Genomic DNA, 24647 nt, shown 5'->3' with positions numbered 1-24647 from the left:
ACAATAAATGCAGCCTGTTTTTATTTAGCTTTTTTGTGTTTTGTCTCCCTCTCTCTCTCATTTGTGTATGGCCTATTTATATATCCCTAGACTTTCTGGTAGGCCGTAACATATTGGGGGCTTGTCCGGGATCTTTTTGAGTATTTTTGTGCACTTTGAGTTGTAACTGGCTATGTTTTGGCCAGAGTGGTTTTGGTGGTCCTGTGTTGACTTTGGAATTGAGTTCATTTTTTTTTTCTCGAAGTGCTTTATTATATTCAAAAAGAATTTTTATTTTTTTGAGAGCCTTTTTAAGTGGTAGTATATTCAGTACATCAGCAATTGTTTGGTAATAAAGTTGTGGACTTAATTAGTGGTTAATTGGAAGTGATTCCTTTAATTTTGAAGGGTCCACTTTTGTATATTGTAGCAGGTTTTTAGTGTTATGGATTTTGATTTGCATAAGTTTACTAGTGCTCCCACTGTTGATAAGTTTGATAATTGTAGAAAGAGCAGATCTCTTACTATTTGCTGACTTTTTTGATACTTCATTATCTCATCATGCTAGTAAGAGTGAAATTAAGTCCTGAACTTAAGCGTAATTTAATAACATTTGGGGGTATTACTTGACAGGGAGGTTTCAGAAAGTATTATGGAAGGTGATGTTGCATTGCCCAATACTTGTGCTGAGGCAGAACCCACATTGCTTTCAGAAGCTGCTGTTGTAACTCCTATTGATGTAGGAAGTACACAGCCAGGTGAGGTAGCTGAGCACTGTTTTGATGTCCCTGTTGAAAATATAGCTACTATAGTCCGTTTGAAAGAACTTGATCTTGAGTTAAAATGTCAAGAATTTAAATTACAGGAGCTTAGATTGGAAGAACTGAAAGTCAGAGAGCGTGAAAGAAAAGTGGCTATGGAAATGAGAAGGATGGAATTTGAAACTAAATGAATCACTCGACTTCGTGAACTTGAAGTTGAGGCCTTAAATACTGGCCATTCTCGACCTCATCCTTCTAATGATTTTGATATTGGCAAACATATTCGTTCCTCCTTTTAAAGAAACTGAAGTCGATAAGTATTTTACTGTATTTGAATGTGTTGCATCTGTATTACATTGGCCAAAAGATGTCTGGACATTATTGTTGCAATGCAAATTAAGTGGAAAAGCACAAGTGTGTTCTGCTGTTTCGGCTGAACAGAGTCTAAATTATGAGGTGGTGAAAAATTCTGTGTTGCGGACTTATGAGCTGGTTCTAGAGACATATCGACAAAAGTTCAGAAACGGGTTAATCAAACTTTTGTGGAGTTTGCTCGAGAAAAGGAGAACCTTTTTGATAGATGGTGTGCATCTCAAAGTGTTTAAATCTCTGAGCTGTTGAAATTGTTTGTCTTGCTTGAGGATTTTAAAAATTGCCTTCCAGAACGAATTGTGACCTATTTAAATGAGAAAAAGTTCTGAAAGTCTCTGAAGCAGCTGTATTAGCTGATGAATTTGTTCTTACCCATAAAACTGTATTTACTCCACAAAAATATTCTGGTGAGGAAACAATAAAAAGCAGAGGTTTGTGTAGAGGTTTGAATGGGTCCTCTCATCAGAATTTATTACAGGATAAATCAGTGACTTCTAGTAATGTAGCAGTAGACCAAAAGTGTTTTGTTTTTATTGTAGAAAGCCAAGTCATATAATTTCTAATTGTGTGATGTTGAAAAAGAAATCTCAAGATCTAAAAAGTGTGGCTCTGGTACAACTTGAAGAAAAGTCTGAGGGCTTGTTGGTTAGTAAGGGTTATGAGCCTTTTATTACAAATGGCTCGGTAACACCTGACCATCCTGATGTTCAAAAGCCTGTTAAAATTTTAAGGGATACCGGTGCCTGTCAATCATTTTTGTTGGAAGGAGTTTTACCTCTGTCTGAGAAGACATCAAAAGGATCAAGTGTATTAGTGCGAGGTTTTGAAATGGGCTATGTGAATGTTCCACTTCATACAGTGATTTTGAAATCTGACTTAGTGTCAGGGCTTGTTACTGTTGGAGTGTGCCCTAGATTTCCTGTGGTGGGGGTTACAATCATATTCGGCAATGACTTGGCTGGAGGTAATGTGTCATCTGTTCCAGAGGTTTTGGAAAACCCTATACCACCTTGTTCTGATGAACTGGCATGCCAGTTTCCTCAAGTGTTTTCTGCATGTGTTTTGACTCGTGCACAATCCAAAAGACTTGGAGTAGATAGTTCTGAGGAATTGGATGTGAATTTATCAGAAACTTTTCTTAATGATATTGATCGGAGTGTATCAGACTTCCAGTTGTTGACACTGTCTGAAGATAAGAAAAACTCAAGAAAATTAAAACCAAATGAGACTGTAACTGAAGATTTATTGCCTTGGTCCATTTCACAAGAGCAATTTATTATGGAGCAAAAGAGTGACCCTGAACTTTCATCATTTTTCTCTAATGTTGTGTCTAAGGAAAAATTGAGTGAACTGTCCATTGTTTATTTTGTTGAAAATGGAGTTTTAATGCGTAAATGTCAATCATCTTCATCAACTCCTGAATGGGATGTAAAATATCAGATTGTTGTTCCTGTTTTATATCGGTTAAATGTGTTATCTGTTGCCCATGATCATTGTTTAGCTGGTCGTTTGGGAATAAAAAAAAACATGTGACCAAATACTTAGGCATTTCTACTGGCCAGGGGTATGGTCTGATGTTAAACATTATTGTGAAACATGCTCTGTTTGTCAAATGGTTGGAAAACCATATCAAAAGATTCCCTCAGCTCCATTGTATCCAATCCCAGTAATAGGGGAACCTTTTGAACATATTATTGATTGTGTTGGTCCATTGCCTAGAACAAAATCTGGAAATCAGTATTTATTAACTATTATGTGCAGGGCCACAAGATATCCCGAGGCTATTCCTGTAAAAAAATAAAATTTACTGCCTCTGTTATTGTAAGGGCTTTGGTGAAATAGTTTTCTATATTTGGTTTACCTAAATGCAGTCAGATCAAGGGTCTAATTTCATGTCTAAATTGTTTGCCCAAGTTTTACAGCAGTTAGCAGTAAAGCATAAAATATCAAGTGCTTATCATCCAGAATCTCAAGGGGTTTTAGAACGGTTCCATCAGACCCTGAAGTCTATGCTGCGTAATTATCAGTTTGAGAGAGACTGGGATGAGGGTATCCCTTTTGTATTATTTGCTATAAGAGAGGTAGCTCAAGATTCTCTAGGATTTAGTCCTTCAGAGCTTGTATTTGGTCATACTGTACGGGGACCTTTAAAATTGCTAAAAGAGAGATGGACGTCTGAAACTTCAGCTACTACTAAAAACTTATTGGATTATGCTTGTGATTTTTGTCACAAACTGAGCTATGCTTGTGAAATAGCTAAAAAAATAAAGTATTAGTTCTATTGCCTGTCCCTGGTTCTGCTTTGCAAGCTACTTTTTCTGGTCCTTACGTAATTAATAGAAAAGTGAGTGACCGGGATTATCTCCTCCATACTCCTGAACGTAACCGTAAAACTATATTATGTCATGTTAATATGTTAACTGTATCAAAGTTGGGTGGAAGACTGTTTAAAGGATAATCAGGGGGTTAAGTTGGGTGGCCTTGAAACCTCAGTGGCATTAGCTGTGCCTATCACAACTGAGAATGGGTTAACCTCACAGGTGGCGCAGTGGTAGTGCTGCTGCTTTGCAGTAAGGAAACTGTGGAAGATTGTGGGTTCGCTTCCCGGTTTCTCCCTGTGTGGATAGCGCTTTGAGTACTGAGAAAAGCGCTATATAAATGTAATGAATTATTATTATTATTATCTATGTGCTGTGCACATGTTGTGAGCAGCAAGTTATCAAATTCTAAAATATTATGTAATCAAGAATTTTGATCTTATTTACCTGAATCTGAGTGTGCTGATATTGTAAGTCTTATAACTGCTCATTCTGGGCTATTTTCTGATGTACCTACTTGTACAAATGTGTTGTATCATGATATTGAGGTACACCATGTACAGCCAATTAAACAGCATGCTTATAGGGTTAATCCTGTTAAACGTATACTTATGAGTAATGAAGTTAAATATTTGTTGGAAAATGGTCTTGCTGTTCACAGTAGTAGTCCATGGAGTTCACCATGCATTTTAGTACCTAAGACAGATGGGACTTATTGGTTTTGTACTGATTATCGAAAGGTAAATGCAGTTACTAGACCTGAATCATTCCTTCTTCCAAGAATGGACGATTGTATTGATAGAGTTGGCTCAGCTCGCTATGTGAGTAAATTTGATCTGTTAAAAGGGTATTGGCAGGTGCCTCTGACTCCATGTGCTTCTGAAATTTCTGCATTGATTACACCGGATTGTTTCCTTCAATATAAAGTGATGGCATTTGGAATGAGGAATGCTCCTGCCACATTTCAATGACTAATGACAGGATTACAAAATTGTGAGGCCTATTTGGATGATCTAGTGGTTTCCAAAAGCTGGACAGAACATCTTCAGGCAATTCATGCCATTTTTGATCATCTTGAAAAGGCTAACCTCACTTTGAACTTGGCTAAATGTGAATTTGGACAAGCGACAGTTACGTATCTTGGAAAGCAGGTGGGCCATAGAAAGGTACGACCTCTCGATGCCAAGATTACTGCTATTAAAGAGTTTTCTATGCCTAAAACAAAGAAAGAACTGAGGCATTTCCTGGGTATGGTTGGATACTATCGCTGTTTTTGTAAAAACTTCTCTAGTGTGGTAACACCACTGACTGATTTATTGAGTGTAAAAAGAACTTTTGAATGGAGTAATGATTGCCAGAATGTTTTTGAAAATGTAAAACCTTTGTTAATGATTGCTCCTGTTTTGGCTGCTCCTAACTTTGTTGCCATTTAAGCTGGACATAGATGCAAGTGCTTGTGGAGCTGGAGCTGTTCATCTACAGGAAGATGAGAATGGAGTGGAACATCCTATATGCTATTTCTCCAAAAAGTTCAACAAACACCAATGTCAGTATTCAACTATAGAGAAAGAGACTTTGGCTTTGTTCTTGGCCTTGCAACATTTTGAAGTTTATGTTGGTTCATCTGTACTCCCTGTAATGGTTTTTACAGATCACAATTCTATTACCTTTCTAAATGGTATGTTTAATGCTAATCAGAGACTAATGTGTTGGTCTTTGATTGCTCAAAATTATAACCTAATAAGCATAAAAAGGGTAAAGAAAATATAATTGCTGATGCTCTTTCTCGTATTAATGTATAGAAATTTATGATTAAATTTTAATTAAAAGGGTGGGGGTATGTTACGTCTTACTCTAGTCTTTTGTTTTTATATTCTAATTTGGTGTTTACCTTAATTGGGACCTGCCCTAACTACCCACTTAAGTTGCTTATTAATTAACTTACCTGGGTTATGGATGGGGTGTAGGTTTATAAATTAAGCTTCTTTGGGGTTTAGGTCAGAGTGTGAGTGTGAGTGTGAGTGTGTGAGAGGTGAAGGACAGAGCAAGGTATGGAGAGTTAGGGTTGGATGGTCTGGCTTTGGGTGTTTGGTTGCTTATTAAAGAAAAATAATTGTAAGCTAGCCATCGAAGTAATAAATGCAAATAGTTTGTATCTTGCTGTGAACTTTGAAGTTAGACAGCTATGTTAGTGTGGTTCTCTTGCCTTGCTTGTTCTGTGTAATTTCTCCATATTTTGTGTATTATGTTTTTTTTGACAATAAATGGAGTCTGTTTTTATTTATTTTTTTTGTGTTTTGTCTCCCTCCCTCTCTCTCTCATTTGTGTACAGCCTAATTGTATATCCCTAGACTTTTTGGTAGGCCGTAGCAACATGCAATGAAAAAGAATGTCAAACTGCTAGTTGTATTTTATATAGAAAAGATATTACAGTAAATATGGTGTCCAGAAATGTGGAACATATTATCCAACAATAAAGTAAATATCATGCTATATACTATTCTTTTGTGCCATAATTTTTAATGTATCATTAATACTAGACTACTGTAGGCACAGTCTGTGTTCCAGAAGCACATTACCTAGACCCAGTTATGATCATCTCCAGACACTGATGGACAAACACATTGCCTCATAACAAAAATCCTCTGACATGAAAAAGTTCTCACGTAATTATGTATCAGTAGTGGCTTATAATGTATTGCAGCGTCTCGTCAGTGCTTGTCAGGTCCGAGAGGGAATGGATTCTTGCTGTTCCCGTCACTATTATAACGGTGCTGTCAAGTTGCATTAGCCTGGGAAAGAGTTGCCAACACTTTCATTTGGCATTCCATCATACGAATGGGTACCCGATAAAAACAACAAACCTGCCAAAGTCCCATATGAATGAAAATTACTACAGCAACAGTGAGTGGTCTTTGTAAGGATAGCAATCTGCCCAAAAGAGCAATGGAAACAGCAAAGAATCCATTGGCACTAAGCACAGGTGAGCACTGGAGTGACACTACAATATTCATAATGGCAACAAATTACATCTTTAGGACGACACATTTTAAACATTGCTTTATTGTAGAAAATTTTGGCCCATACTAACATGTACATTTATTGCATCATTTAAACATTATCATAACATCAAAATGAACACACAGAGCATTCTTAGGCTTTTAGTGCACCTTTCCGATTGATCAACAATGGCTTGTGAGTGCACTTCCTCCAACGGCTGCCACAAGTCCATGGCTGCAATAATTTCTGTAAGCCTCTAAATGTAACTGTTTTTGATGCTTCATAATCTTTTTTTCAGCACAATTAGAAAGAAGCTTCAGAATCTTCATGGAGCTTCACCCAGTCGTCACTACAAAAAAAATATTTTGTTTGAAAATGCAGTAAATCAGTCAGAAATCAAATAGAGGACCCGGAAACCTTTGAACTGACCACCAGGAGATGTTGGGATGGATTGCTGTGGCAACAACTAATGCTAACTCTACCAAAATGTGTTGCCCAGTAAACGAACAAAATGGTGTGAAACTTCATATTCATATTCCTCAATCCATGTAAAACATGTACACAGCAACCATAGAGAAGGCATGAAAAAGAAAAGAACTCATTATAACTGCATACAATGTTTTGTCAGTCACTTTGTTTGAACCATACTGGAGGATTAATTGTTGTAACTGACCTAAGCCATTTCTCAATTAACATGTGACGTGTGACAGATTAAAGGGTCTCCGTGTCCCCTTGAAACCTCAGACCAGACGTCAGACACCAGATAAAAGTCAAAATGAATATTTATTATAATAATAAGTGCACAAAGCACCACTACTCCAATAAACAATAATCAATAATAAACACTACACTAATCAATCCTCCACTCCCAGACGCATTGCCACCCTTCCACCCAACTCAGCTTGACGTCTGGGATTTCCCATAGTCCTTTTATAGTCCTTGACCCGGAAGTGTTTTGCCCTTTCTGTCCACGTGACTAGGAACACTTCCGGGTCAGAAAAAAAATCCTTTTCTTCACCCCGGAAGCCCATCATTCCTCTTGTTCATGTGACTTTGACATACTTCCGGGGCGTAGGGAAAATAATTACTGCTCCTCCCTGCAGCGCCTTCTAGCCTTCCATAATTCCCTGCTGGCATTCGGGGTACCTCCATACTGCAAGGAGAGCTCCACCTGGCGGCTTGGGGGTATTGGCCGGGATGAACGGCCGGCCATATTCCACAGACGATAATAAGCATTCTCTTATCCTCTTATTATAATACGTAATAACAGTTAAATATATCCTCGCTATGTTTCAAGTGGTGTTTTCCTGGGCCAGAGCTGAATAAGGATATGTTGCACAAGCTAATTGAATCAATTGGTTAGTTAATTCTCATCTTCATATGTGTGAGCTATTTTCCACACCAAACGGCTTTCACCCACAAACTTTCTGTAACACAATATATACTGTATGTACTCGTGTTTAAGTCCGGGCTTGATTTTACTGTATAATTTCCGGTATTTTATTATGTCGATTGTATAAGTCGAATACGGAGAACTCATGCTATTGATCCAAGAGATTATGATATGCTAACGCCCACCTGACAGAGTAACCACAGAGCACATTGCCTTTTTTTCTATGTATTGTGCCTACGTGATGACATGGTAATACCTGAACTATTCTGAATCAACGTTTAACTGTTTTGTGTTTTTTGTATCTCGCACCCTCTTATATCATAAGAGCATCCCTTATCTACGATGGAGTATTTGATCAGAAGAAAATATGAAGCTGGTTTTAAATTAAAAGTCATTGAAGTGGCAAAAGAAATTGATAACTGCACTGCTGCACCAAATTTGATGTGTCTGAGAAACTGGTGCGAGATTGGAGGAAGCAAGAAGATGTAAAAAAAAAAATGTGTCGTATTTTTAAATGGCCGTATAAGTCGATGTCTGATTTTATGATCGATTTTTCGGGTTTCAAGAACCGAGTATATACGGTATCTAAAATAAAAGTTTGAGTGCAAAATACTAATAATGCCTTCTCTACCTTTCTATCTACTAACTGACCTCAACCTAGACCAGGGGTGTCCTACCCTAACCCTGGACCACTACATTGAATGCAGATTGTCATTTTGCCAATTGAGCCATGAGATGAACTGCTAAGTTGGAGCCTCCAACTCCAACCAAATTCATTGCAACCAGTTTCTTAATTAGAAGCTGATTCTTGTTGTTATTTAACCCTATTATTTAATTCCATAGCTTTTTAGTGCTCTCATTCTGCCAAAGCAGGCAACTCCAAAACTGTTGATTTTTTTTGTCTTTTCTTTTGGTCACTAATTAAGAAAAGGTTAAAAACTGCAGCCACAGTAGTGTTCCAGGACCGGAATTGGAGAAACTGATCTAGAGTAGCTTAGTATTAAATTTGTTAATAAAACTGCCTAACTGTGAACACATTTTTCATTAAAGTTACAATTTTATTTTATTTTAAGCACATTGTGTGTATACTTGCTGTAAATGTTTCTATATAAATCAAACATTCATATTGTTGATAGATTTATCACTTGTTTTAATAGCCTATGATGTAAAGACCCACAGTAGAAAAAAATGCAAGCTTTTGTCACAGGATCACTGAGTAACTGAACATTTAATATTATGTATTGTATAGACCTTCACAGATACATTTTGTTGCCCAGGGACGGTCTTTAGATAAATAGCTTGATGAAGACACTGTGTGTCTGTGTACAACATAGCTTGTAAATGTTGTTGACCCATAATGCCTTATGTGAAATGACATTGTATCACATCTTAAGATAGGCAGGATTTTTTATGTTTTCTGACTAGCAATCCACACCAAAAGCCAAGACTTGCTACACTTCATTTTCACTGACACAAAGTTCATAAATTACATCTTCACATATGTTTCACAAAAGGCTGAAGCCGCCATCTGTTAATTGACTTACTTCCTAGCACAAAAGGCAAACACATTTTGAAAATGGAAGACTTTGAAAGTGTTGAGAAATCTTTTTGCTTTATAGCAAGTTCAATAGACTTTTGATTTTCATCCTTCAAATAACAATTATTACCACTGAGATAAGCTGCAAATCAATATCTTTCATCCAATTTTCCATCCTACACATTGAATACAAATCCACTTTTAAAATATGGAACTCTAAGAGGCAGTTCTTTGGCCAATATTAGAGAGACTCCAGAGCAGTCTCTGAGAAAGGCTTACAAGGAGTTGAGGCAGAAGTCATAACACATCAGGTAGATGGGAGATCCCGGAAATTCTGAGCAGACAGCAAGGGTAAGGAAAAGAATGTTACTGCTATGTATGTGAATTTTCAGGCGAGAAGGAAAATGTTACTTCATAAATCCTGGTCTGAAATATGGTGAACTTGTTATGGGCTGAGTCCCCTTTGCATACATTGAAGACATTGGGGGGAAACGCGGTTCATGATCATATCATTATAATGTAGATCAGGCAGTCAAGTAGCACTTAAGGCTTCAAGGAATTTTAAATAAAGACACAGGCTCAGGAGTACACAGGAACCAGAACATAGTGTTTTAAGTCAGTCTTCAGATGTATTTGCTTATTTTATTTTCAATGATTAGGGACATCATAAAATGTGTTGTGCATGGTTTATCACCTCAGGTTGGATTAATCTTGGTTTTGGATGTTGCATCTGATATTTATAACTGTACACTATCTATATTGCATTCAAAAGTGCTAGCACATGGGAGTATGAGGTTCAGTGCCAGGGACTGAACTTTGGAAAATTCATTCTGCAAGTAGTGTTGCCACAATGGCGACAAAAAAACCACCGCAACAATAACAATAGCAAGAAATAGTCATGGCACAAAGAATATTTTATACTTAGTTTGTATTAAGGATTGTTTTAGTGTACAATCCAAGTGTGGAGAGTTACAGTTGAAAAACGGTAGGGTGAATGTTCCTGTAGAGGTCAGGAAGCTCTCTTTCTTGCCCTTCCTCTTTGATCCAGGTGTAGTTAGAGTGTGAAGAAAAGTCTGGAAGTCAGAAGTCTCAGATATTCCAATGTGCTGAGGGTCCACCAGCAAGCGAGGGTGTGGTAAAACATTTTGTAACTTTGGTCTACTATACCCAAACAATATTATCCTAATCAGTGTCAAACTAACAGCTTAACCGGCCCATTTCTAGAAAAGTTAGGAAAAAAGAAAGGTTATTGATGCATCTCATGGCCTTTTTGACACTAACCAACAGAAAAAGACTATCCATCCATCCATCCATCCATCCATTATCCAACCCGCTATATCCTAACTACAGGGTCACGGGGGTCTGCTGGATCCAATCCCAGCCAACACAGGGTGCAAAGCAGGAAACAAATCCCAGGCAGGGCGCCAGCCCACCACAGCAGAAAAAGACTATTTTATGTAAAAGTGAAAACAGATCCCTACAAAGTGGTCTACACTGATTGTAAATATAAAACACAATATATTTAGTTTAAATTACTACATTTAAGGTGGCACACCTAAAAAATCACTGGTATATCTAATTAGTTCTAGAAATCACATAATTAGTTCAATGCTGATCACCTGTCTGGATTTTCAATTGATTATAGTATAAATGCTCCTGTATCTAGAAGGTCCAACTTGTGATTGATCCTACACAATGAAGACAAAAGAACACTCCAAGTAGCTCCATGAAAAAGAGATTGAAAAGGACAAGTCAAGAGATGTAGACAAGAAAATATCCAAGTCACTGAATATCCCTTGGAGTCGAGTTAAATCAATCATTAAGTAATGAAAAGAGTATGACACCGCTGTAAATCTAACATTGCTTCCCCTTGTTGCATATACAGTGAATATATAATGTGTTCATTGTCACAAGCATGGTCATTGTGCTGCCCTTACAACACCTAAAAATAGGGGATACAAAGTGAGGTGGTGTAAAAACACTGACATTTGGTTCACTTCCTCTGTAGACTGTAAGCTTAGTGACTAAGAGCAGAACTGTAAGATCCAAGTGGACTGCACCCACTTGTGTATTCGTGAAATGGCTTCCAGCCTAACAAATGACAGTGTGATGACGATGGATAGTTAGACAGAAATTCATCAAAGAAGAAAGTCTTCAAAAGCTTCCTAAATACATTGACGGAGTTAGAGTTTTGGGTGTTGGTGGGCAGCTTTTTGCATCAGTTAGGAGCTACACTTGAAAAGAATCTGGACTGAGATTTAATGCCACGCAGAAGTGGCATAATCAGACACCTTTCATCTGCAGACCTAAGTTGTTGAAAAGGAGCACAGAGCCTCACAAGTGTTTCCATATATACAGGTGCTAACCCACTGACTGCTCTGTATACAAGCATCAAGGATTTGAACTTAACATGCACCGCTACAGGAAATCGATGCAGTGAACTGAAAAGAGGACTGACCCGCCATGGGGGGTTGAACACCAGATGTGTTTCTCCATTTTGAAACATTTGCAGTAGTTTGCTAACACATGCCGGTACTCCTGCCATCAGGCAGTTGCAGTAGTCCAGACATGACAAGACCAAAGCCTTGACCAAGAATTGTGCTGCATACACTGTCTGATCTTGCGGATGTTATATAAAGTGAATCTGCAAGACTGAAAGATAGTTGCAGCATGGTCAGTGAAAGACAGCTGGTCATCAGTAACAGACTTGGCAGGTGCTATCGATAATGATCTGAGCAGAGCAGTGGTGGTGGGGTGAAGAATAAATGGACGAGCTGGGATAACAAGAGGTTTTCACTTGACAGGTTGAACTGGTGATTGTGTTCTATTATCCAGACTGCAATATCATTGAGAAATGCAGAGACTTTAGCTGATAACTGTGTAGTTATCTGAAGGGAATGACAGGTACAACTGTGTATCATCAGCATAGCAATGATAAGCGATACCAATAGACTGGATGACAGGGCCTAGTGAGGATGTGTATATAGAGAGGAGGAGAAGGTCCAGAACCAATTTTTGGGGCAGCCCCAAGTAGTCTTACCAAAAGACAATGGTCATTTCATAAAAAATTGTCAGAATTTGTTATCTTACTGACAGTTTTGTCACAGCATCTGGGAGTAATACAAGGTAACTACACATTCCACCCAACTATATATTGTATATACTTGTATATTACCAATATTACATTTATAGAAACGTTTAAAATTACAAAAGTAATACATTAAATGCCAGCTGTTACTTAAACAAATTCTTCAACAAAAAAAAGAGATTATAAATATAATCTGGTTAAGGGGAAATTTTTGCTTAAATGTCAGTTTTTCTTTACAGATGCAGCTGAATATATATGGATGAAAATAAACTAGTAGTTTAGTCAATAGCAGTACTTTGGAGGCCTTCAAATCTTGACAATGTTTTCTAGACTTTGATGAATAGGGATTGACAGGCTATGTTGGGCCAAATGTCAAGATGTCAAAATTCTCTCTTATGTTCTTATTGAGAGTAACATAATATCATTTGATAGGTTATCATTCATAATGTAAACGAAAAAAGGAATAGAAATAATACAATTTCTGAGAGTGAATGCTCGTAACTATTTATCGAGTAATCATTTACGTCCCTAAGTGGTTATGCTGTAATCATTGGTATGCCAATGGGGCCTACAACTGTGACAACAGTAATGATACCCATCATGCTATCATGTCAATCTGTGTAATTTAATGGAAATACATATTAGAAGGTTCTCTTTTTCTTTAAATAGTATTTTCACTACTTTCCATGTAAAAATATGATACCTACATTATTTACATTGCATTTGATGGGAAATCTGTATTGTTTGTTGTATACATTGTTTAGCCAGTATCAAACCATACTGAAATCCACAATATCATTATTTGGAACTCCATCACATGTAGCATGCATTTTTCACATCTTATTGACACTGTACTTGTCTTAGCCATCAAGATTATTTATTGTTTTTTCATTTGCTATATCATGCTATCCTTGTTTCTTGACTTTTAGGATCACCAGTATTCTGTTTGGTTTTGCCCAGTGAAACATAGCAGGATTAAAATCATATAATCTGGATCAGTAAAACATTGTTATTTATGAATTTAACAGTATACAAGTTGACCAACCTTTATAAACTTAACAGAGACAGACAAAGCTTTCCTCTCTACTGTTCAACAAATGCATAATAGAAATGTCCTGGTGTACAGTAATTAAATTTTTTGTTCATTGATATTATGTAATATTTATTCCATAAAAACATTTAAAATTAATGATAGTAGAAGTTTGAAAACTGTTACTCTTACATGAACGTATAAAATAAAGCAAAATAGATACAACAAAATAGTATATAACCATTAATTTTGTCTAGCTTTAAATTCCATTTTCTGTGAGCATTCATTGAGAGAGGTTTAAAAATACATTGTCTACTACATATTAACACTATGTTTGGCTCCTGGGAACTGAATTCCGTAATTTCTCCTGGTTTATTAATGTTATGCAGACTGGCATGACAAGGTGACACAAAGTTCATGTTAATATTCCTGAAGCTCAGAGCATTTATAATAAATTTGCAAAATATGAAAAAATTAAAACATTCTGGTAGAGAAACTTCATAATAAGTAAACTACAATAAATCAGTTTTACAACATCTATGGTTTCTGTTATAGAAAGAGAAAAATAAAGAATTTTGTTGTGACCTTTGGGAATTCAAAAGTTTGAAGTCTTTCATGTAAGTGGTCATATAACATATACCTTTTACTTATATTGTGTGTGTATAGAAAAGAGTTAGTATCTTTATAAAGTTCGTAATATTTCAGTCGAGACAAAGATCCTAATTTTATTTACCTATGTATTTGTTTTGGCTGATGTGCATGCTCTCTTTTGTTTGTTAAACTGTTATGTGCCACAGAACTGTCTTCAAGAAAAGCTCCAGAACTAGGGCTGAGCCCAGTACTTGGTGTCATTTGATTGGTGCTGAAGCTGATTTGCATATTACCATTGATACTTATTTCTATATTTGTTATAAAATGGTGCTAATCAGTGAAATTCGCCAAACTTTTTTTTGCAGCAAATATGCCATGTTTGCTGGTGACCCTTTTTGCTGTTTACTTTTCTGCAAACTTGTTGTGTAGATGGTTTAGACAAAGTTTTTATTCCCAGTGCCTTTTCATGCATTGCAAGGCTAACTTGCCTTCACAGAGTTGTAGCACCCAATGTTGGATGGTACAGACCCCAACCCCCCATGTATATACCATTGATTCCTAGAAGCAAAAATTACTGGAAACTTGGGAATAAACAAAAAACAGTGGAACACTAGAAAACAGGAAACTAAAAATATGTCAGTGTATTTGTGTCTTAAGGAGAATGTCTATTTGTATGGACTTGTGTGTGACCTGTGTGTGATACATGTACCTATCCCTTTAAACATATTACCTAAAGTGCTGTGCAGTTGATGCAAACAAGAAGGAGTGAAGAATCTGCGCACTTTAATGTGATTATTTGGGACTAGAGGCAATGACACTTTTCAGCTTAAGAGAGGTGAGTATCTGCTATCAAATCTGTGGTGGGAGAGCACGCCTTAGTGAATTCCTGCTTGCTGTTTGCAAGGTTTTACTGTTGTCATATTTAATACTGTTAATTTTATCTCAGGGAGGAATGGTGATGCCGTGGTTAGCACTGCTATCTCCCCAATGAAGTTACATTTTTGAACACAATAATAGGTCCAGTATAGTTGGCCTCGGGGCATTGCACCATTATAATCCACTCATATCCAATTCACTGTCTCCTTCCCAATTGACCTCAATGCATTTTACTGAGTTCAGCGACGTTCCCAAACATTTCCACAATTTCGCCGAACTTGAAGTGAATACAGCTGTGTTTGCTCATCACTTTTAAGGAAGTATCTGTTTATGTCTACCTGATGTGATCACCATATTAGAGTGTAATTTTTTCAGGAATAAAGCTGTTTTGTTTGAATAGTAATATTAATTATATTGTAAAGCTTTTAAACTGTAGAGTACTTTTTTCTCCTTTTATCTGAAATGATGACTTCTGTTATGAAAAAATGCATAAAATGTATTTCAAAGTGTTCTGCAGAAGATGAGACCTGAGAGAATTAATATTAAAATCTACTACAAGAAAGGGGCAGTCAGCTTTGAAGAAGGTCAGTGATACCATTACGGGTTAAAGGAATGTTTATTTTCAGCATTTTCCTATACAGTATATAGGTACTAATTTAGGATTAAAAAGAAGTTAATCAGAAACTGATATCAAATCATGTTCAGGGAAATTGATGTACCACCTTAAAGTTGGATCCTGTTTATCTTCAAAATTAGCCTAGTTTTAATACTTCTTATTCCTGTAAAGCGTTTTTTTTTTTTACCAATTAGATTCCACAAAATCCAATTAGGTTGGCGTGCAGATGTTATTCAGCTGTTTATTAATACCACTCCTATTGCATTCACAACCATTGCATTTTTTGTTCAAGAGTCCTGTCCTTTCCAGATCCAGCAGTGTGATACCATGCACATTAGGGCAGATGATTAGGCCTGTCAAACTTTTGACTACTACCTTTTCTTTGATAGATGAGTACATTACGCTTTCCTCATTTGAATAATATTGTAAGACAATGTCCCCATGAGATGCTGAGAAGTACAGTATGTTTTGTAGTTTTATTGCACTATTAGAGGACTCGATTTTCAGACCACATCATCTCTGAGCTTTCAGTGTGTTGAATAATTCTTAAAATCTTTATATTTAACTTTGATTGTTTCCAAGATATAGATTAATGGTGAGCAGTCTTAGTTTGGGCTGTAGACCTCTGTTCTAAACACTTTCTTATTTAAAAAACAAGCACAGGTCAACATTTCACACTCGTGAGGTTTAGGAGTGGAACACCCCTATGAATGTAAAAATTTGGGAATACCTGGGCCTCCCTAACTGTGGTGTGTTAAGGTTAGGGTTAGGATTCCTAGGCTGATGATTCCTAGGGGCCAGGAGATGGCCCCAATACATTTTTATTTATTTTAATAAAATTTCTAATTTTTTAAACATCACGACAGGCATTTACAGTTCTATTTTCTGCAATCTCAAAGTGTTCTTCTGCATCTTTTCTCTTGAGTATGCACAGAAGATATATCCATCTAAATTGACAGAGGTGAGATGCATTCGCCAGCAGTCAGAGTGTCTGGCCCAGAACGTTCATCATGATCTGCTTATGGTAATATATTGTTTTGGCCAGGAACAAACGTAAATGTTCTTCATTGCACTATTATTTTATTATTATTCATTATTCAACCAATATTACTACTTTAACATCTCTATGAATTGTTTTTACCTTTGCAAGTTCTTCAATACTGCCCTGCAAAATAATTTCAACCTGTTCAAAGATGACTTCTGCCATATGCCTAGTAATGCCGGGATTGGCTCAAGCCTATAGTTAGAATGTGTGGATTAAATAATTTCTCACTAGGCCAGTAGTATAAAATAAAAGTTATTCCCACATTGAAAAAAAAAAAAAAAAAACTGTTTAGTTCTGTTGCACAGTAAAAATGTTGTTTCTGACCATCTTTTATGTTTTTTTTTTTCGGAGTTAGAATAATGTTTGGTTTCATTTATGAATGCATATTGATACGACTAAATAAAATCAAGATTGATTTTCACATGGAATTTTGTTCTCTTAACTATGACCAAAAAAGGAATAATTTAATATTTACAATGCATATGGTATATTTATGGGAAAGGATTATTTATTGTTCTTATTTATTATTTTCAGGCTCCTAGAGTGGCTTTGTTACACAAAACAACTGATTTCTGGGCAGACTGGTAAACTTGAGAAAATGAGGGGAGAATTATGTCATGAACTAAATAGCATTCCATACAATCAAGTCAAACTTTACAAATCTAAATTCAACATCCACATAATTGAAAGAGAGGAGAGCCAACAACCAGATCAAAATTTTAAAAACAGCAAGGAAGGAAGAGAATCCTTTTCCCAAATATAGATGCTTATTCTAAAATTCTATTGGCAAGATCCTGCCATATTTTTACAAAGTTTTGAACTGATCCTCTAAGTCAGGGGTCCTCAACCACAGTCCTGGAGGGCTGCAGTGGCTGCAGGTTTTTGCTCCAACCCAATTGCTTAATAAGAAGCACTTAGTGCTCAAGTCACACTTCTGCTTCACTTTAGTCGTCTCGCTTGTTAAGACTTTGAGCCCTTATTGCTTATTTTAGTCTTAAACAGCTGTAGTCTTGGTTTTTAATTGCTCCTTATTAGCAAAAACATGCAAATGACAAAAGAGACCAGCATTTCTCCATTTAGTTTGTTTCCATTTACACCTGTGTGTATTTATTATGCACTGTTGGGTTTAATTAAATACTTGTGAAGAGAAAAAAGTGAAGGACTGAGAATTACTCCTCCATTTTACCCTTCAAATCATTTGGATGATATCCTTAGAAAAAGGAAGAAAATCCAGGATATGAGAATAACCTGACATGGCAGAGTTAAAGCACTAGCAAGCTATGAAATTAAATTATTGGCAAGAATTGCTTTCTAATTAAGCAACCAGGTTAGAACAAAAACCTGCAGCCACTGCGGCCCTCCAGGACTGTGATTGAGAACCCCTGCTCTAAGTGATAATATGATATTTTCCAATTTCAAATAGTACTGAACATCAGTTACCCACTGACTTAAAAGAGCTGGGCTGGGATTCTTCCTATTGAGCTTTATAAGTCTATGTGGTAGTATTGAGGTGAAGGCAATTCCAGTCTGTTTGTTCTTCTCCATTTTAAGCCCATCTGGGAGTACACCAAACACAGCTGTTAATGGATTTGGAGTGATTGTGACACCGAGGATGTCTGTTAGGCAAAGATTTTTGTCCAAAATGATGTTAATTTTGGTGCACACCCAAAACATGTTTCCCAGTTAGGCTGGAGCTAGGCTGCAATGTTCAGAGGTTGAATGTTACCCAAAATACATTTTGACAATTTTAAACTGAAGTTGAATGACTGAATTTGGAGCTAGAGTTTATTCTATTCATGGTTGCCTTCCACTCCTTTTCTGAAATATTAAGTGAAAGGTCTTTTCCCCACTGTACCCTGGGATCTTTGAAAGGAACGGAGATGCTATCTGAGTCTTCAAGACTGAGCAGTATTTCTTCTAGAATAGGTAAATTAGGCAAATTCTGTTTAGTAAAGTCTCTAATTTGAAAGTAGTGGAAAAATTGTGCTGATGAGAAGTTAAATTTGAAGCGTAATTGTTCATAGGATGCAGAGAAATTCTCCATGTATAATTTTCAAAGTGTTTTTATCCCGGGCTTTTTCCAAACATTAAATACTGCGTATGTTTGAGAGGGTAGAAAAAATGGTTGTCATGTAGAGGTTTAACAGATAAACGCTTCTGTGTCTTAAAGTGCACCCTATATTGGTTCCATATTCTGAGTGTATGAAGGGCAGTTGAATTATTAGTGTACTGACAATGATTTGTATTTACCCGAGCACAAAGCAAAGACTATAAAGAAGTACTGCAAGATTTTAATCCTATTGCACACCAGGCTTGTGCATATTCATTGATTTATGTCAATGTTCCGATCTTTAATAGGTTGTATATTTGCCGCCCAGTAATAAAATTAAAAGATAGTGCCATTATCTCCTTCTGCTTTAGGTTGTTGTAGAAACCCTTTGGATGTGTGGATGTTTTGAATTCCAAATAAACGAGATTACGATTGAGTCTGATTTCTTAAAAACTTTTATATGTTAATGTATATGGGGATGCTTTGAAATAGAAAAAGAAGCTTGGGAAGGATGTTCATCTTCACAGTGTTGATTCTCCCTGCTCTTGTTTAATTTTTTCCATGCTAAGAGAAAAATTTTGTTATAAAAGAACTTTATATTTATTTGTGATATTTACCCCTAGGTATTTAAACTGATCTTCTAAGATAAATGGAAAGGGGTCCAGTCTAATATTGTGTGCTATAGCAGGGGTTACCAACTCCGGTCCTGGAAGACCACTGTGATTGCAGGTTTTCATTCTAACCCTTTTCTTAATTAGTGACCTGTTTTTGCTGCTAATTAACTTCTTTTCAATTAATTTTATTTGACTTGCTCTTGAAGACTCAGACCCCTTGTTTCTTTTTCCTTAATTAGCAGCCAAACAATAATGAGATACAAAATGAGCCAAAACAACTGGTGTCCATCATTCAATATCTCAAAATAAAGAAAGATGAAGGTCTCAGGAATATTGATCTCCTCAGGTCCGCAAAATATTTTAATAGTGTACTCTTAGAAAAAAGAAAATCAACAATTTCAGAAATGTCTGCTAATGTGCCACGAAAGCAGCAACAAGCCACGGAACTAAAGAATGGGTTTAATTAACAACAAGAATTGACACCTCATTAAGCAACTGCTTGGAGTGAAATTGGTTGGAGTTTGAGGCCCTCAATTAGTTGGTCTTCTGTTGGCTCACTCACTTCACATTTCATTTCTGTTTGGGTGCCATTTAAGACAAGAAATGAAGCAATTCAGAGGAACTATGAAGAAATTCAGGGGAACAAATCTTAAAGAAGCAATTCAATTAAAATGAATTCACAAGAAGTTAATTAACAACACAAACAGGGCTCTCGTTAAAAAAAGGGTTAGAATGAAAACCTGTAGCCATGGTGGTCCTCCAGGATCAGAGTTGGTGACCCCTGTGCTAGAGAGCTCACTGGAAAAAATCACACTTTTATTCAAATTGATTTTGAGTCCAGTTGTCTTTTGAAAATCTGCGCTTTTAGGACTGCTGGCACAGAATTTTGTGGATCAGATATATACAGTACCATATCATCTGTATGTAGTGATATTTTCTGTTCAAGTCCTTCTCTAGTAATCCCTTTTATCTCTGATGCATGAAAGTAAACAGCCAATGGCTCAATGGTGATTGCAAAGAGCATTGGTGATAGGCGGCATCCTTCTCAACTACCACGTTTTAGTTTGAAGTAATCTGAAATAATGTTATTAATACAAACTGAGGCTTCTGAATTGACATAAAGTACTTTGATCCATGCACGTTTGGTGAATAGGTGGTCCCATTCACCTATATCAAATGCTTTTTCTGCATCGAAAGATAATAAGATGGGGTGTTAGATTTAATGGGTGAATATATTAGGTTAAACAAGCGTTGGAGGTTAGAAGCTAAATGTCTGCCTTTACTAAATCCTGTTTGATCTTGGGATATTACCGAAGGAAGTACTTTCTCAATCCTTCTGGCTAGAAGTTTGGAGAGTATTCTAATGTCATTATTCAGCAGTGAGATTGGTCTTAAGATGCAAATTGTAGTAAGTCCTTATTTTTCTTAGGAAAGACTAATTAATTTTTGGTGAAAAGTATGAGTCAGAATTTTGTTGTCTCTAGCTTCTATAAACATTACTAGTAATAGTGGAGCAAACATATTTTAATTTTTTGTATAAAATTCAACTGAGTAGCCCTCAGGGCCTGCTGCTATCCCACTTTGAAGCTGAGTTTATAGTATCTAGTAATTCTGAGAGTGTCAGAGGTTTATCCAGTTCCTCTACATTAACAGTATCTTGCTCTGTATGTGTAATGCATCAAAAAACTCATCAGACTGTATCTTGGCTCCTTTGAACTTAGTAGAATATAATGACTTGTAGTACTCTCTAAATATGTGGGTTATATTTTTATGATCAATGATTTTATCTCCATTTGTGTTGGTAATTACTGTTATTGCATTTGTGACTTCCTGCTTGTGGATTTGTTGAGTGAAGATCTTATTAGCCTTCTCTCCATGTTCATAAAAATGATGTTGTGATTTAAAGATAAGTTCTTCTGTTTCTTTAATTGTCAGGATGTTAAATTCTGATTGTAACCCCGTCTTTTCTATAAAAATGTTCCTCATTTGGAGATCTTGCGTATTCTTGATCTATTACAGTAATTTTGTTGATTAACTCTTAACACCTTATTGGTTTCCAATTTATTTTTGTGAGAAAGATATGAAATAATCTATCCTCTTTAAAATGTCTTCCCAGTTTAACAGAGTATTCCTGCAGAGTCCTCTGAGGATGCAAAAAATAATCAACTTGCTTTGATATAAATTTAATGTAGTTCTCATCAGCTAATGACAGGGGGTTAAGATGCCAGCTACGAAATAAAAATGTAGGGAATAGTGATTTAACCTCCAAGATCACAGGGGTAACAATAACATTATACTTGCAAGATTTGATGGTGAGCAAAAAATGAAAATATATGAAGAAATAATCGATTCTTGATTAACAATGATATATTGGTGAGAAGAAGGAATAAGCTCTTTAATTTGGATTTAAAAATCTACATGGGTCTGACAAGATATGACCAATTACAAACTGTGTAATTATTTTTGCAGTATTAGATATTACCACCCCTGTAACTGAAAACCTATCCAGGTCAGGGTTTAAAATACAATTAAAGTCTCCGGTCATTATAATTTTATTAGTGTTAACATTGGGAATTGATACAAATAAATACATTTTGGATGACCTCTCTATCATCCACATTAGATGCATAAATATTTATCAAAATCAATTTAGTATTAAACAAATTACCCATCACCATGACATATTGTCCTTCAGGATCTGATACTACAAATGGAATTGTTCTGTGCATTAAGTTTCCCACACTTCTAGTTTTCTTTGTATAGCTGGGGTGAAAAATTTGGCAAATCCAATTACTGTGCAACCGAAACTGGTTGTTACTTATCAAGTGAGTCTACTATAAAAATACTGTCTTGGCATTTAGATCTATTAGGTGAGAGAATACTCTTTAATTCATGATTAAGACCTTTGACGTTCCAGCTCAAAAAGTTCAGTTTGGTTATAGATACATTGCGTCTGTACTTTTGTTGATATTTTGTAGTCTTAAATACAGGTAGTCATATAGTAAAATGTTCCTGATCAATGGTTGATCTTTGATGACTCAAGGGAATTAAAAGAGATTCTTGTTTATGTTTCATTTTAGAATTGACTTTGTCACAGATGTTTCTCCTAATATTCCTTAGGAGAAATAGCCTCAGATAAAAAGGAGACATGAGATAAAAGGACTCAAAATTGAGAATTTTGTTTGTAAAGCATGTTTGATTTTGTAAGGTCTCTTTCTAGTCTTGTTTTAATCTCTTTCAAGACTTTACATTTTTTGTTTATTATTGGATTGGTATCTTCATTGGAGGTGACTTCCAACATTTGAGCTACAATCAGTTACATTTCTGCTGTTTGTCCACATGGAGCACAGCTAGATGAAGTGACTTTTTTGTGGTTACATAGTAGTGTCACCAGTGGGATTTGAACCCACAACCTCAAAATTTAAATTCCAAAGCCTTAACCACAATGCCAAACTTCCTTTCCTTTCTTACGGCATAAGTATGATATAATTGGAGCACAGCAATATTAGTTCGAGTAACTAATAATATTACTCAGCTCTAAGTACTACATTTTGTAATCATAGTAAATGTTTTATTACCACAAATAACTATCCATATGTTTTGCCATCTAGTACTGAGCACACAATGCAAACACTTTCAAATTGCAACTACTTGGAAAATCTAAGCCCACTGCGTGACCTCTGTTGAGATCTTTGCTTAAGCTCAAGACGAGACACTTGTGAGAATTCTGGGGTATTTTTTTTCTCAGGAGCAAAATCTGAGAAGAATGAGAGCAAAAAAATGTCTCCATTTAACTTCTTTCTGATCTCTTTGCTGTCTAGGAGACAGATTTTTCTTTCGTATGGAACAATTGTTACATATGATAGCGTTGACCTAGATTTCATATTGTAACCACCACCAGTCAGGGAGGAAGAAAATACCTACTGTATATGCGTTTCAGAGGTTTGAAACTGATGAACTTTTATTTATTGCTCCCCAGTTAAACTCCCACTGGTCCAGCTGCGGGAGACACCTATACTTTTTACTTGCTACCAGACTCATTTTAGTTTTAATACTGTTTGTCTTCTGCTCCAGTGTTATGGCCCCAAAGCATGCCACTCTTTTATATCTCATTCCCACATGTGCCGCTACAAGTGCTTGACTTCCGGCCTTTCCCGCTGAGGTGTAAGGTACGATATACAGTACCTCACTCAGCCAACTCCTGCACCAAGTGTCTGAATGAGTATTTGTGAAATGTATCTGTATTTTTGTTTTTGTGTGGCTGGTATTCTGTTCGCAGTCCAGACTTCTAGATGAATGCAGCCAATATGGGTGCCTTGGAATTAAAAAAAGGAGAATGTATACCAGGCAGATAGATCACCATAAAACAAATGAGGTTTAGACTCAGTAGTCATTGTAAATAGTGAATCTCTCTCAGACTTGGGCTGGAGATCCTAGTATCTAATAGGATAATGTATTCTAATGTCTTTTTCCTGATGAATGTTGCTCATAGGACATTTTTTGAAGCATGCAAGAAAACTTGATAATATAAACTAATAAGTTAAGAGGTGTTTACTTTTGGAACAGTTTTTACTGTGATAAAGTGTTGTCGAACACACACCTCCCAAATGAACAAATAGGTGCCCATTCAGTACACATAGAACAGAAGAATATCTTCATGAGGTTACAAGGAAAATCAATGAACAGTGATTAAACCACAAGTCAGCCTTCACAGCTATTCATTATTTTATAGCAAATCAAAATCTTTGCTTATTGTCCTTAAACCTTTCAGTATTTCTTTTATCTCTTTCATAGTTAACAGAAAAGGAAATATTAGCATACTGCATACATGTAAGTGTTATTCTGGTGTTGAGCTGCAACTTTTTATGTGACAGCTCTTAAATAGGATACTGCTGATGTAAATCCGCCACCTACTTGTTGCTAAGCATTTCTATACTTGAATGACAAGGAAATTGGAAAAGAAAATTTTCAATATAATGGTAACATTCTATTAAGTAGCATTGCAAGTGCCTGTCTGATGTTATTTGTGTTAAAAAAAAATGTCACGAATGCTGTAGATTTTCTTAGCAAGTAAAACATTTACACTCAAATTCATGTGTAACTGTCAGGTGAATAATAAATAATGGGCTAAAAAACTGAAATCTGCTACAGTGTGATTAGCAGCTGTCCGAATATTTTAAAGATGATTCGGCTATTTGGCTAAATAAAGAAGTTGCTGCAGGACCTTCTGCGTATCCAGTGTGTCATACTCTATGCTGTCTCCTGTACCCTTGTTATAAACTGTCATGAAGCTGATAGCAGTATTTTAATAACACAAGTATAGATTTAATTCATTTTAGTGAGAGTGATTGATATCAGCAGATGTGGAAGCTGTTTT

The sequence above is a fragment of the Erpetoichthys calabaricus genome, chromosome 9 (genome assembly GCF_900747795.2).
Source record: "Erpetoichthys calabaricus chromosome 9, fErpCal1.3, whole genome shotgun sequence".
NCBI classification, from domain to species: domain Eukaryota; kingdom Metazoa; phylum Chordata; class Cladistia; order Polypteriformes; family Polypteridae; genus Erpetoichthys; species Erpetoichthys calabaricus.
This window is presented reverse-complemented; position numbering follows the sequence as displayed.